This window comes from Canis lupus, chromosome 1 (genome assembly GCF_003254725.2).
Source record: "Canis lupus dingo isolate Sandy chromosome 1, ASM325472v2, whole genome shotgun sequence".
Taxonomy (NCBI): Eukaryota; Metazoa; Chordata; class Mammalia; order Carnivora; family Canidae; genus Canis; species Canis lupus.
The window spans coordinates 35,660,195-35,675,620 of record NC_064243.1 but is presented as its reverse complement, the minus strand read 5'-3'; the positions used below and the strand labels follow the sequence as shown (position 1 = coordinate 35,675,620).

At 40.5% G+C, this 15,426-nt stretch overlaps 1 long non-coding RNA gene and 1 other non-coding gene across 2 annotated transcripts; both read right to left on the bottom strand.

Annotated features, from left to right (window-relative positions):
* Positions 1-4,269: 4,269 nt before the first annotated feature.
* Positions 4,270-15,195, bottom strand: LOC125755609 (uncharacterized). Its single transcript, XR_007412531.1, has 3 exons — positions 14,871-15,195; positions 9,670-9,729; positions 4,270-6,247 (listed from the first exon to the last, which is right to left on the bottom strand). It is a non-coding gene; the product is annotated as an uncharacterized LOC125755609 (long non-coding RNA).
* On the bottom strand, positions 14,868-14,949 carry TRNAL-UAA (transfer RNA leucine (anticodon UAA)). The gene has a single exon. It is a non-coding gene; the product is annotated as a tRNA-Leu (tRNA).
* Positions 15,196-15,426: the final 231 nt, after the last annotated feature.

The following is a 15,426-nucleotide window of genomic DNA, read 5'->3' as shown; positions in this document are numbered from 1 at the left end:
TGTAAGAGGTTGTATTTGACATGAAGGCCCTGATAGTACATTTCCTGAATAAAAATAGTGATTGCCTTTATGCATATTATATTTCTAAAGTCAGGTTAAGTTATAATGTGGGCAATTTTTTGTCCATCCACTTAAGGTTAGAATTTTTCAGAAAATTCTTTCCATCTTAGAGTGGAATAGGAAATAAATTTTAGCAAACTTCATTTTCTGCCATCATGAAGGGAAGGAGACTCAAATTTGTGATAATGATTGCATTTTAAGTTATCTAGGAAAAGCGCTAGTGAGACAAGAATTGCCTTCTAAAAATAAACCAGAAGCAACCAAATAGAAACTTCTCGAGCACCCGCTTTGAAAGTGTTCACTCTGAATTCTAAACCTCTAGTTTTCAGGTTCTTTGTAAGGTTGTTGTTGAGCTAACCAACCCTGTGGACGGACACTGTAGGACTCAATGAGAATCCTAATAAATATGTAGCTATGGTTGGAAAAATAAGTAAAATTTCCCAACTCATGCCACAAACCACAATTATCTCATACTATTAGAGTATCTGGAAACAGAGTCAAAGTTAAATGTTCCAAGCAATTGGTTTTTTTCAAAGACTCATTCAAATGGGCTAAAGGTGCATATTAGTTTGGCTTTTAAACCTCCTGCTCCTTTTTAAGAGGATAAATAATTACAGTGATTTATCTTTGAAATGTGCAGCTCGGAGTTGGATGTGGAGAAGTCACATAATGGTGTCAGTGCTTCAGCCTCAAGTAAATAAAATGGTGAAATATATTTAGCACACGATAATACAAAGCACTGAGAAACAGAGATAAAAGAAGAAACTGTCTTTGCATGATTAAAGAACTTTACAAAATACTGAGATTTTACAAAAAAGAAATAATTGTAGAAAATAGAAACAGTGGGGGAAAAATAACAGAAAGTCTTCCAAGCTCCAAATTTCCACCCTAATTCTATCCCCCAAAAGGCAGGTCAGTTTCTCAGGCCTTTTGCCTGGATTTCTTCTTTCCAACTTCTCAGGCTCTGTCCATATGGTAATAGTGCTTAATTCTAGATGCAATGCAGCACTTGCTTAGATCTCTAAAGCCTTTCAAGGCTAATGTGAATATTCAAGCTAGTGGTGGCTTCCATTACCTTTCCAGATGCCAGTGAGAGGCACTTTGGCAGGACTGTGGTGCCATAAAGGAGATTTTACCCTCCAAGAAAGGCTGTTTGCCAGTTTTCTCTTTCTCTTAACAGAGACTAGGTTTGCACACAAATATTAATTTGTTTCACAGGATTCGAAAGGTCCAATCTATCAAACAAATGACTTTTTCACTGACTTTGCCAGCGAATGCAAACAAAAAGCAGCCCAATAGTTTATGTGCTGGAAATAGTCTTGGATGTGTTGATGCGCAGAATCTTGGCCTGCCCCAACTCTTGCCTGAACCTCTCCCCAAGCCCCATTCCTGCCACCTGAAACTGCTCTTGTGTTGGTCATCACTGTGGCCTCCTAGTTTCTAGATCCAAGTGACCATATATCAATTCATGTCTTATATTCCAGATCACAGAAAGTTGATGCTGTTTACCAGTTGATCAATAGAAGACATTGATAATGTTTTGCTTTTTCTTCAGCATCTCTGACTACTCCCTCATAGTCTTCATGAGGAAGGTCTCTTTCTCTATGGATTACTTAAATATGAGCTTTCTGCAGAAATCCATCAGGGACTCTCTTCTTACTCATCTCCTTACTCTTGTGTAATTTTATTTATTCCTTTGCTTTCATTGTCACCTTTAGGTTGATGACTCCCATCTGGTATATCTAGCCTCTCTCCTGAACTTTTTTCTTTTTTAAAGATTTATTGATTTATTTGAGAGAGAGAAAGAGTGCATACTTGCATGGGGGTAAGGAGTGAAGGGGTCAGAGGGGGAAGGAGAAGAGGAGGGAAAGAATTCCAAGCAGACTCCAAGTTAAGTGTGGAGCCCAGTGTGGGGCTGGATCTCATGACCTATGAGATCATGACTTGAGCCATAACCAAGAATCAGATTCTCAACCAACTGAGCCACCCATTTCCCTCCTCAGTTTTAATCTCATATAACTGAGAGTCCTTGGGGAGGCAGAGTATGGAGGGATCCAGAAAGGAGGAACACATAAATGAGACCAGAGCCTTCAGTTTCAGAAACTCTGTTGCTCCTTTAGTGTCCTAAAGAAACTTAAAAAGAAAAAAAAAAATTATGTAGAGGCTGCTATCTGCTTTTCCTGGCATCTTAATGTTGGTATCATTGGCTATAATTTCACTTAGAACCAAAAAAAATCAAGCATCTGACCATGTTTTTTCTATATTAATATTCAGGTAGACAGGTTGGAAATTTGACAATTCTCTTAAACTCTATTTCAGTATTTCAGGGCAAGACAGAGAGGACACATGATGAAAAGAAAGAGCTAAAATGTCAGTATAGAGCAATGGTCAGGGACTTCTTTCTTGTATTTCTTATACTAATATGATATTTATACTGATTTGTGCTACTATCAGGTAGGACTAGTGGAGTTCCTAGGTAACAGTCTATTTCAGTCTTCATGGGCATTTAAAGTTCGGTAGTCCTGAGTTGGGATGGTGGTTTTGCTTTACTAAGATAAGACCTCAGGAAAAAGCTCTTTTTAGCTTTCTTTTCTTCCAACCCCAGTATGTGGCCTCTTTCCTGTGATCCAGTATGACCACTCATCTTATCCATGTACACAGGAGCAGACAAAGGGGATGTCACACAGTCCTTTAAGGATGTCTTCTTGGAAGTTTTCCAGTAGCACTTCTACCTATGTCACTGGCTTTTACACACATTGCTGCTTGCTGGTAAGAGAAAAGCTGTACAATGTGGTCTTTACTCCAGGCAGCTCTGTGTCCCTGTCCAACATTGTGCTTCAATTACTTTGGATGAATCGGAGAATAGATAGGGGAAGGTGGGTAACCAGAAGTCTCAACCATATTCTGTTCAAACAATGAATAAAACCAGGAGAAAATATCTAGATTTATTTGATGACAACAGGTGATGGAAATTCTACTTCTTTATGAAGATTTTGTAGAGAAAAAAAGATATCTGTATGGAAAAAAAATCAATGAACTTGCAGAGTTCTTTTCAGGGGTACTCATGCTCACTCAGCTCAGGTGCATCACAGGATAGATGGGCTTTGGGGCCCACAGGCCATTTTCCTGAGAGGTGGTAGGCAGGGAGCCATTATCCCAGAAGCTTGGAAAGCCATAGAGCCATATGTTGCCAAGTCCTGGAGGGTGGACTTGTCTGAGCGGCTGCCAGCTTGGGAGTGTTCCCCACAGAAGTGCCTCTGTTGTTTTGTGCAGTTCATCTCTCAGCATTGAAATGATGACTCCCACCACTTCTCTTGAATTTACTGACTCCTATGTGGGAATTTTTCTCCCTGCTAGTTAACTTAAATATTCCTTTGTTCAGAATCTTTCCTCTTCCTGTGTTCTTGTCCCTTCAACACGACCACAACCACAAGAATGTGATCTTTGCATACAACATTCACCCACTCCAGAAAAACAGCTTCAATAGACCATTCCTAGTACTTAAGGAGATTTTTGCTTATTTCGTCTTCCTTCTTTGTCTAGCAAAGCTACCTTCATTGAGTGGTATACCTTTCATGGCTTTTGTAGCATTTCCAAGTTGTGGTGAGCATTAGATTATAGGGGTTAAAAAAAGAAGGAAACAACAAACTTACCTTTCCATGAACTCAAAGGCTGCAGAGTAACCCATCATATTTGAAATACTGATGTTCTGAGACATAAAATAATGTTGGATAAATATTTCACAGTACAAATAATGTAATTTCCTAATTGTGCTTTAGAAATGCTTTGCTCTTACTCTAAGAGACTCATGTCTGCTTTTCTAATCTAGGTATCAATCTATACATGGGCAATGTAGTAGGACATTGTGAAGGGATGGCCTGAATGCTGCCTGTATACCCCCAGAGAACTGAGGTAGTGATAACTCCTGGATCCTACCAGGGTAATGTTTATCTTACCCTCCAGCACACCTAAGTGCCAAGACTTGCACTGGCAATGTCTCAATAAAGTAACATAGAATGTAAAAACAGAAAGAGGAGAGATCTTTCTCCATCCCCATGTAAACTGATGGAGGCATTGTGAAAAAAGCAAAGCTTTAGAGACAGATACACCAGCCTGGACTCAGATTCCAGATCTTCACTTGGTTATACTTAGAGCAAGTTACTTAACTCCTTTTTTTTTTTTTTAATTTATTTATGATAGTTACAGAGAGAGAGGCAGAGACACAGGCAGAGGGAGAAGCAGGCTCCATGCACCGGGAGCCCGATGTGGGATTCGATCCCGGGTCTCCAGGATCGCGCCCTGGGCCAAAGGCAGGCGCCAAACCGCTGCGCCACCCAGGGATCCCACTTAACTCCTTTTATAAGAAGGCAATAAGCAATAAATGTCAGCATGGGTTCATTTACTACATCTTAGGTCAAACTAATATAATTGTATTTTTTAATAAGGTCACTACACTACACATAGACAGAATGCACTTTAATTTCAGCACACTATTAGAAAAAAACTCAAGATACGCTTGTGGTCACAATGAACAAATGCAAACTGGATAGTCATTAAACATAAGTTTGGAGCTGGCTGAACAACAACATACAAAAAGTATGTATTAATGTATCAATTCCACCTGAAAAAAAGTATCTCTAAGAGCAGGAAAGTCTTAGCCCCTGTTGTATTCAAGATTTTATCATTGGCTTGAATAAAAATGTATTAAAAACTTGGGTAGCTTAAAAGTTGGAGGGAAAGTGAATGCTTTGAGGAGAATCAAAGTTCAGAAATGATCTCAATAACCTAAAAGAATAGCTGAAATAAAGGCTATTAACAGCTGTGTTGAATTCAGCATTTAGAGTCATAGTTACCTGGGATATGGATATGGTGCGGGGTTGGGGATAATGTCAGGTCAGTATGACCAGTGGAAGTACACAGGACCCTCTTGGCCGGTCTGCATGGAGAGAGTTAGGGAGAAGAGATGACCAACTTGAAAGGGGTTCCATTGGCCAAATCCGGGAAATTTTGAACAGCCAAATTTTAATGACTGTATGGATTATAACCAATTGAATAAAATAGGAATCTCTGAGCTTATATTGAGTAATTGAATTACTATGTGATGGAGAAGAGAAACGTCTATCTTACAGTAGAACACTAACTAAGAAACATAAAAGGAATGATGGACATAGAAAAAAACACCATTTGGCAAAAATCATAGTTATAATTGATTCAAATACAAATTATCAATGGAAGTTAATACTAGTGAGTGGAAGCACAAAATATTCAGTAATTAGCTTCACAGTTGAGAAAAACCTGGCCAAGATAATTTTATCTAAGTTTAAAAGTCAATATCACCAGAAATAGGACAAACTGACAGACTGGGGAGTCTGAGTAAAGGGTGCACTGTTTCTACAGCTTTTCAGAAAGTTTTAAATAATTTCAAATAAAAGTTTTTATTTTTACTTTTTTAAAGATTTCGTTTATTTATTCATGAGAGACACAGAGTGGGAGAGAGGCAGAGACACAGGCAGAGGGAGAAGCAGGCTCCATGTAGGGAGCCTGACATAGGACTCGATCCCGGGACTCCAGGATCACACCCTGGGCTGAAGGCAAGTGCTAAACCACTGAGCCACCCAGGGATCCCCCAAATAAAAGTTTTTAAAAAACAATTACATAAGTTCAACATAGAGACACGTGAATCAGCAGTGTTAGAGGGAGAAACTCAAACCTTAGAGTAGCTCAAGACTCATTCTATCTGACTTTCAGGTCTTAAAGAGTTGGTACACTGATATGACCAGGTCAAAGGCAACCTTTTGTGTCAGCGACCATTCGATCACAGGTACAAGCAGAAGAGTACTCATCCAGGCTTCCTGAAGTCACAAACTTGCATTAGGAAATGCACTGGGGACCAAAGCAGCTGCTCACTGGTGTTTTTTCCTCTCTTTGGACACATGGTCACTCATCTTTGCTTTTCTCTGCATGTGCTTCATCCATTTATCTCTTTACACATCAGATCGTGTTGCTTCTCTGTGCACATAGCCGAAAATGACCTTATGGATCCTTGCAAATGGTTGAAAGAGAACATAATTGGCCCTGTTGAGTCAACTGATGCAAGGAGGTTGAGGTGATGTAATCCTGCCCACGTGGCTTCAGTAAATGTGGGAAGCAGATGTTTCAAGAAGAGGCATGAGCAGGCAGGCTGTGCCTATGTCAACAAGAGAACAAATGAGCCAGGGCTGGATGAAAGGCCCAGCTTGATGAGTGAGGAGGTGGAAAACATCTGGTTCTATAGGATATCTCAATATGTAGGTGCTAGAGCATGGACATACCATAGAAGACAGAGCCCAACAAATCATGAAGAATACAACAGCAATACATGTATTCTGATGCAGGCGTGTTGAGTTAGTGAATCAAATAACAGATACTCAAATAGTGCTGCTGCTATGAGTGATGTGTTTTCTAACATGGAAACCAGCTCTTGATGAAATTCTAAATAAAATGAAGTACCATTTTTCCTTGATTTACATGGTAGCTGGGTACTTGGAAAATTCACTGCATACTGAAAGCTTGTAAAAACATTTTGTGTTTAACATAGAAGATGCAGTTAGGTTATAGGTCCAGACAAACAGACTTTTAACCTACAGGAGTATTCTGATGGACAGTCCAAACTCTTGCAGGATGAAGGATAATTCTTTATTATGTGGGACTTCCACACACTGCAGCATGCCCAGCATCCCTTCCCCTTCCCCAGTGACAGTAACCTCCCTCCAAATTAACATGACAAGCTCAGAGTGCCACCACATTCTTCCAGAAGCTCCCCAGGGTTAGTGCTATCACTATTAAGGACCACTGGTTTAGAGATTAGTTTACCTCTGCCAGGGAGTGGTCAGTGGGTTATTTCTGCTTCACTGGAAGCTTTGTCTAAGTAAATCCCTTCCAACTTTTATAGTCAACAAACCCATGATTAAATGTCATAAAGCCATCACTTGTTCCCCTTCTGAAATACTACAGTTTTTTAAAACTCCTTTGCTATTCAAGAAGGTACTCAACTTTATATCAATATTTAAAAGCTATGCTATTCAGGACAGGACTCTTTTAGCTTCAAATAGGAAGCCACACAAAAGAGGAATTCATAGTCTTAACTTGGAAATACAAGTGTGGAGCCGATTCTAGAACCACTGGCTCCAGGAAATTGGTTGAGGCCTTGGGTTTTTTGTCTGTCTGTTTCTCCTCCCTCTAGCTCATCCTCTGTCTTTATTTCTTCCTCCCCTCTTCTTTCCCTCCCTCTCTCATCTTTCTCTCACTTTCTTTGTCTGTGGGCTGAATTCAGGCTCTCTTCTGGCAAAGGGCAGATGGCTACTATCCATTCACATTTTTTCTGTTCTGTGAAAGGCCTTCGCTTCTCCTCTCCTGCTCCAAACTGTGCCCACACTTCTAGGAGGGAAACTATGACTGGGAAAACAATTAACATTATGATTAGTTGTTTGGTGCCTGTATTCCCTAAATGTAAGATCTATGAGGACAAGACCTTGTCTTTCTTATTCATAACCATATCTGAGCAACCAGCAGAGAATTGTCCATTCTAATCACTTAAAAAATACTGAATGAATGAATGAATGAATGAATTGTTCAGTTAGAACTAGAGTTTGCCCATCTCTCAGTGCTGGTGTTTCTCTACAAGACTTTCCTAGACATTTTGAAAACATGGGCAAAAGGCAGCAGTAGCTGTGTGTTTTCTAAGCAGGCATTAGACTGGCTTATGGCACAGAGATGTAGAAGCAAAACAGAGAAATCCACTGGGAAACATCTGCTTCACTCCAAATCTACCCGAGGCTCTCTACCTCAAATTATCCAACTTCATCCTCATCCTACTTTGGTCTGAGGATACCTCCTCAGAGACTAAAGTCAGCATTAAAGAAATTGACTGATTCGGGCAGCACGGGTGGCTCAGCAGTTTAGCGCTGCCTTCGGTCCAGGGCATGATCCTGAGACTCGGGATCGAGTCCCATGTCGGGCTCCCTGTATGGAGCCTGCTTCTCCCTCTGCCTGTGTCTCTGCCTCTCTCTCTCTCTGTCTCTCTCTGTCTCTCATGAGTAAATAAATAAAATCTTTAAAAAAAGAAATTGATACAATTAGTATATAACTGTGTCATTTCAACTCATTAAGCCATTTAAAAATTTCATTTTGGTTCCATGTATCCTTCTATGTGTTGTTCTTTGTGGTGTACTAGTAGAATTAGGCATTGTACTGAATCATAGTAAAAGGATTCTTCTGCATAATCATAGACTCCAAGGTCAGTCTATATTGTATGAAGCACTTTGCCACACTTAAAAGCATGACATTACATATTCTTTTAAACATCTTCTGAGTAATAGGGGTCTTTATTTTTCTTTATGTGAAATTAAAAAAAATAAGTCAGGTTGCATTGAAAATTGAAGCAGAACTGGGTGGGCCAGAATGTTAGCATTTAAAAAATGTGAACAACATCCTTAATATAGCTGTTTGTGACTAACCCAGTGGGTGTGACACCCAGGGGGAAACAATAAGCTCACTTATCATGAATTTGAAAAGTTAGAGTTTAGAACTCTGTGCTATTTTTTGAACATAAAATTTATTCAAGGCATTACCCATTTTTATTTAAGAAAAGATTGTTGATGGAAAGTTAGGCATTTAAAAAAGACTTTTAAATGGGAAAAAAAGTTTAGTGAACAAAATGAAAAATGCAATCTATGCCCTTCTCCCAAATTTCATGTCTTTTAAAAATAGCATTTTTTGAGATGCCTGGGTGGGCCAATTAAGCATCTGACTTGATTTTGGTTCGGGTTATGATCTCAGAGTCGTGAAATTAAGCCGAGTGCTGAGTCTGTGATGGGCACAGAGCCTGCTTAGGATTCTCTCTCTCCCTCACCCTCTGCCTCTCTGCACCTCATGCACATGTGCCTACACTCTATCTCCCTTAAAAAAAAAAAATCGTGTCGTTTGCTAACAATCTCACTTTACTGCAACTGTTATGGCAAATACAATGTATTTCCAAAGCAGAATCAAACTGGTCTCATAGTCAATCTATAGGTACACTATATCAGAATCCCTAAAGTATAGCAATAGTTTATTCTAATTGATCATCCAAATGCCAGGCAATTTCTAAGCATTCTGTCAACAGCACATTTAACTCTCACAAGAAATCACTTGATAGGTACTTCTACTATCACCCCCATTTTACAGATGAGAAAACAAAGATGTGGCAAAGGTGAATAACCAGTCCAAAGTCACACTGCTCATCAGGGTTGGAGCTGGGGTTGAAACTTGGGCTGGCTGACTTCTAGTCACAGCTCTGCATTGCCTCTTAGGACCTATTCTGTGTAGTTCACAAATGCACATACTTCTGTATTTATGTACAAAGAAGATTATAGAATTGAGACAAATATTCAACACACTTCTTAATAATCCATCTTTTCAGTACAATTTAAAAAGTTACCTTTTTCAGTAATTTGTGAGCTTCACTATACTACAGCCATGAATAAAATGGCCGAAAAGATAATCTAAACCCAAAGATAAATTTGAGATGAGAATTGCACAAGTACAGTGTATATAGCCTACCCAGATAGGAATGATTCAAAAACCACTTACGTGTTTGCCTCTTTGGGCTTCTGGATCCTGATTCTTCTAATCAGATGAGACCCACTCTAGCTGCAAAAGAAGGAGAAAGAGAAGAAAAAGAAGTGTGAGAATGCCTGAACCCATACTCAATTAACTATATTTTCCTATTTTCCATATTCTGACATTCTGGCATCTAGGCCTTTGCTGATCAGGGAGGTACTGCCCCTCTCTGGGTTAGCTAATTCCTAGGGATGCTAGACAACTCAGAAAGTCCCTACACCGCAGAGCCTACTGAAATTATTCAAACTACCAAAACCTAAGCCGGCTTACCCTGCCTCACCCATTCCTTCTTGTGAAAACCACTATAAAAGGTTTTTGCCCATGCTTTGCCCTTTGCTTCCTCTGCTTCTTGACACATCCCTCATGTATGTGCCCCTACATGGCATGCCATGACTCTTGTTTCTAGAGATTTGTAAGTATAAAAAAGTGTTCCCTTATGTCAGTCATTTCTGTGTTTATGTGTCTTACACTTAACTAAAACAAATCCAGAATACATTTTAAAACACACATCCTAAATGAGAATTAATGTGTACAATAAACAGATGAAGTGTGAAGTATAGTCAGTGGATTTCAAAGTTGTTCATTTATTCCACAGGCATTTCTACAATGTATATGATTTGCTATAGACACTCTTTGAGGCAGTTTCCACCTGAGTAATGACCCAGTTAAATCACTGCTTCTCTGCCAGGTATTCCAATAAGTGGTTCAGAGACATCAAAATCTATTTAGATGAAAATGAGACCAAGTAGTTCACAAATCAACCATGTGGTTCACAATGACCTTCTTTCTGGCAATAGTGTAGATGTAAGGAACCTGGAATTATGTTCCCTGACTCCTACCTGGCATCTTTGTAACCGAACAGACTCATGAAGGCTAGAGGCATTATCATTTATCTCACTTGAACGATTAGCAAATGTGCGATGTGCATTCAAGTTGTTCATTAATTAGCTGCAATTGTACCTAAAAGCAAGATATAATACAAAATGACTAATTAAGATCTCCAAATTCCAACTTGGTACAAAGGACAAAGAAAGCTCCTTGTTCAGGATTTCTCAAACGGGGCGTGGTTTCTGTGTTTTCAAGTTAGTGGCTAACCCAAATCTCTATTCAACTTCACAGTTTCCGAGTTTGAAAAAAAAAATTGAAACAAAGATGATGGATATGATGAGATAAGGGCCCTGTTCATACAATTTAAATAATGGCCCGTGCAAATTGTGTCAGTGACTTAGTAATCTTTTCAATGGCAGATTTATCATCAATGACTAAAAGAGAAAAAAGAAAGTCAAAATAGTGGCTGCGTAAGACATAGCCTTGATGTGCTCCTACACATAGTTGACATAGGAACAACAATTTTTCAGGATTTTATAGTCCGTATAAGGCAATTTAACACATATATTTGCCTCAAATTAACCAGTAGGTGTCACTGTTTAAATGCATTCGCAACAGTCTTCCACAGAGTTCTCTGTAAAGAAGCCCAACAGAAAATAATCAAATAATTTTGAATGACTTACAACCAATTCAAACTCACAAAGAGAAGCCTTACAATCCATACTCATAATTTATAATTCTAATTAACTAGTGACTTAATTTCTTATTGTCCAAATAATTATTGGAAACTCAGTCTACACTTAGTGGTGGTATACCTACAAATGATTCAAATTCAAAATCTTCTAAGAATTTTTAAAAATAAAGAGTTTAATATAACAGGTCTACTTTCATGGGAAAGTAAAGATTCTGCTACGTTTTAGGACAGGATTTCAATCTTTAAGAACTACTGATGTTCCTAGCTCTCTATAATTTTGAGTGAAAGAAAACATTACTTTTTACATTTGTTGAAGAAGATGGTGTATAAGTGTATCTACCCCATAGGTACAATGGATCCTGCATAAAACTGCCTCTCAAGGAAGATTGTGAATGTAAGAGTGTTTTGAAAAATCGCAAAGTGATCTTTACGTGCAAGGTAAGATTTCTTCCGACTTGGACAGTGTAGTTATTCTGTATTTCCCACAGAGGGGACGAGAACTCAGAGGTATGAAACATCTGCTTTTGTGAGGAGGCATTATTATGAGACCAATATTAGTTAATATTAATAATATTATTAATATTTCTTATTATCACAAAGAAGGCATTATCATAGTCGATTCAGCCTTACAAACATTCAGTGGGGTAAGTATTATTTTCCTCTTTATAACTGAGAAAAGGAAGACTAGTAACCTGAGAAAATTGGTAAACCTGTGTTGCCCAAAGCCTGGGTTCTTTCTACTCAGTCACCACATGATTTGAACTTTTATAAATTGAATCGGATCCTTAATGTTTGCTGCAGTAAATCAAAATTCAGTTAGGGAATCCTGCTGATCATAATACATTAGGTAGAGAAGGAAAGAGTAAAGCGAAAGATTCCACTTAATTTGGTGTGTGAAGACTGTGGTTAAGTAGTCCCTACATACTAATCAATAGAAAACTTGGAATTCAATGTCTATCTTAGAGATTCTCTTGTTTCTGAGCCAGCAGTCTTCAGACATCATTTCACCCCTCTTTGTGGCATCTCAGAGTAACCTGGCCGAATTTCAGCAATCTCAAGAATACTTATGAGTCTTTTACCATCTCTGCTAATGCACAGTAACTGGTTAATACAAACTAGAAGCTTAATTTACAATATAGTTTTTAAAGAAACAAAGTAAAACTCCACACTACTCTTTGCCTGTTCTTGGTAGTACTGTTCCACATTTGCACTTGGACATAGTAATAAGAATACTTAAATAGCACAAGCCCCTAAGTTCAGGCTGGAAAGGCTTCAAATCAATATGGTTTTTTTCTCTTGCTTGGCCTTTAAGGAGAAAGAGGGAGGTACACTGAACTCAGTTGAACTGGCTATTGAGTGTATTAAATAGTCTTCACCCAAAAATATTTCCTTCTGATTCAATATTCCCCCTTCCTCCAAACCTATATAGATGGACCAAGAGTGTCTGTGTCACTAGAGAAACTTCCAAATGCAACACTAATCAGGTTGCTTCTTGTTTTGAATCCTTTCGTGCAGAGACCATACTTAGCTTGGTTTCAAGATGGCTTACCCCACCTGTACCTCTCTCCCTCCCCTCCCAGAGCCCTACTTCCCTTTCTTTAGTTCCCAACTAAAGCTTCCTCTCTAGGAAAGACTTAGGACTTCTCACACTGGTCTTTTAGCCTCTTGGACATAATTCATATTTTGTCATTATGTGATTCATTGAAATCTATCCCTCACTGAGCTCCTTGAGACAGATGCTAGGTTATTTATCTGCACATCCCAAATGTCTAACAGTGACTGGCTCATAGCCAGTTCTCAGATGCTGGCAGGGTGCTCATTTCCAAACTACTCAGACACTCTTTCTTTTCCTCTTTTCTTCCCTTCCCTTCTTGAACAATTCAATTCTAAAGCCATTGTATAGGCTCAAGCAAGGTAAATAAATTTTACATTGGCAAATTTAGGGAATGACAATTATGGATAGAAAAACTAAAAATCTGTAGCGATGCATGAGAATTGGAGATATTGTTATAAATTCCTGGATATAAGTATAAATGGAGAGTAGATAAATATAGATGTGTACAGGTCGACACAGGCTCCCTAATTCTGTCCACTCAGAGGGCCTGGGAACAATAACATATCAAAAGAATGATCACACCAACACTGAGGTTAGGTTTCTAATGGCTGATTCTAGGGCTGGGTCACAGCAAATACAAGGTAAGCATGGAATATCTTGGTCTAGGAGGTAAGGAAGTGCTAAAAAATGATGGAGACACGTCAAAATTAAGCTTGAATGGATTCCCACTGGCCAATCTGGGACACTTTGAGCATCAAATACAGCATGGATTGTAACCATTTATTCAAATAGGATAGCATGAGTGCACACTTAGATTGCTTATGATCCTTTAAATAGCTGCATAAAATGGAAAGTTTGACTAGTAATAGGATATTTATATAGCCTCAAAGCACTTTCCCCCCAATTATGTATTAATCACAAAGGGAAAATGAGTGAATTTATCGTGGTGAAGACTCCGCAGAGGCTTAATCAGGTGAATTAAGTCCGTTAACAGGACACATCAAAACTACTCTACCTGAGAAGATGCAATGTGATACTTCTGTGATACTCTTGCTACAGAAACTCAATCTGAATCACATCAAACAAACCCAAATTAACAATGGGACATCCTACAAAATGATTGGCCTATTTATCTTCGGAAGTGTCAAGATCATGAAAGTCAGGAGACGCTGAGAAATTGTCAGAGATTGAAGAAGCCTAAAGACATGTGACAAGTAAATGCAACACATTATACTGAACAGGAGCTTGTTACTACAAACGACAACTGGTGATTGAATGCGGTTTAAACACTAGATGTAGTAAATTATCAACGTTAACTTCCTGATTTTAATAGTTTTATTGGAGCATCTAGTCGGCATCTTACTGTCAAATGATTTTTTTTTTAAAACTGTTCTTTGCACTGTAATTGCAACTTTTTCCTCTAGGTTTTAGATTATTTTCATATTGAAGAAATTATATATATATATATATATATATATATATATATATATATATATATATAAAGACTAGACCATGCCATTAGTATTCTAAAATTGTAAACGGAATACAAGTTAGAGTCCATCTTAGAGCTGTGATGCATGCATACTGTCTCCGCCTTCAAGGAGCTAATGGAAGAACCGCGCGCGCACAATTAATTTTAGCGAAAAGGAAAAAGGTCGAGATTGATCTTTGCCTTTTCTGCAGGAGCAGCTTTCTAGGCCTGGAGCGAGGCTTGCAGCTCAGGGGCGCCCGCCCGGCCCGCCCGGCCCGGCGCCCGCTCGTCCGCGGGGAAGCCTGGCCGGGCCCGCGCGCCCCAGTCCCCACCCGGGCTCGGCCCCGGGAGCCGTTGGCGCCGCGCGGCCCTGGCCGGGGAGACGCCCGCCCGCCCCAGTCCGCGGCCCGCCCTCGCGCAACCCGACCGCCGCGTCGTCTCCCGCCCGCGGGAAGCGAGGCCGCGCGGCGTGTTCGCGTCGCGGGGGTGGGGGGACAGGGTGCGTCTCTGCCAGCAAGAAGGCGGAATCCTGGGGCCCGAGGCGTGGCGTGCCCGGTGAAATTTATGTTCAAAAAGCAAATGAGAAGTTTAGGTGAAAAAAAAAAGCAAAACCAAACATCTACCAGGAGTGGGGTTCGAACCCACGCGGACATTGTCCATTGGATCTTAAGTCCAACGCCTTAACCACTCGGCCATCCTGGTACAGGCGAACGGTCTGCTTTTCGCTCTTCCTACAAGCTGTATCCCATCGTCCTCGCTCCCTCCCTCAAGAATTTCTGAGGATCCTTCGCTGCCGCCTCCCCGGTTTTCGCCTGCCGAGCTGGAGCGACCTCCCCGCCGGAGCCTCGGTTTCCCGCCGCCGCCGCCGCCGCCGCCGCCGCCGCCGCCGCAGCTCACTGTTGCCCCCGGCCCGCGGCGGCAGCGAGGGCAACTGCAGCCGGGGCCGGCGCTCCGAGGCTCGCGGCGAGGCTCGCTCCGATCCGGGCCGCACCCCCGCGCCGCCGCCCCTGCTTTCGGTTTCGGCGTGCGCGGGCGCGGGAAACAAACACGCGCGTCAACTTGGCGGCTGTTAGCGGCGCGTTTGGGAGGCGCGGGGGGCCCGGGGTGCAGGGCGGGGGCCCAGCGGGTGGGGTTTGGTTTGTTTTATTCGAAAGAGACTAAATCTCGGGGGAGTGAGTT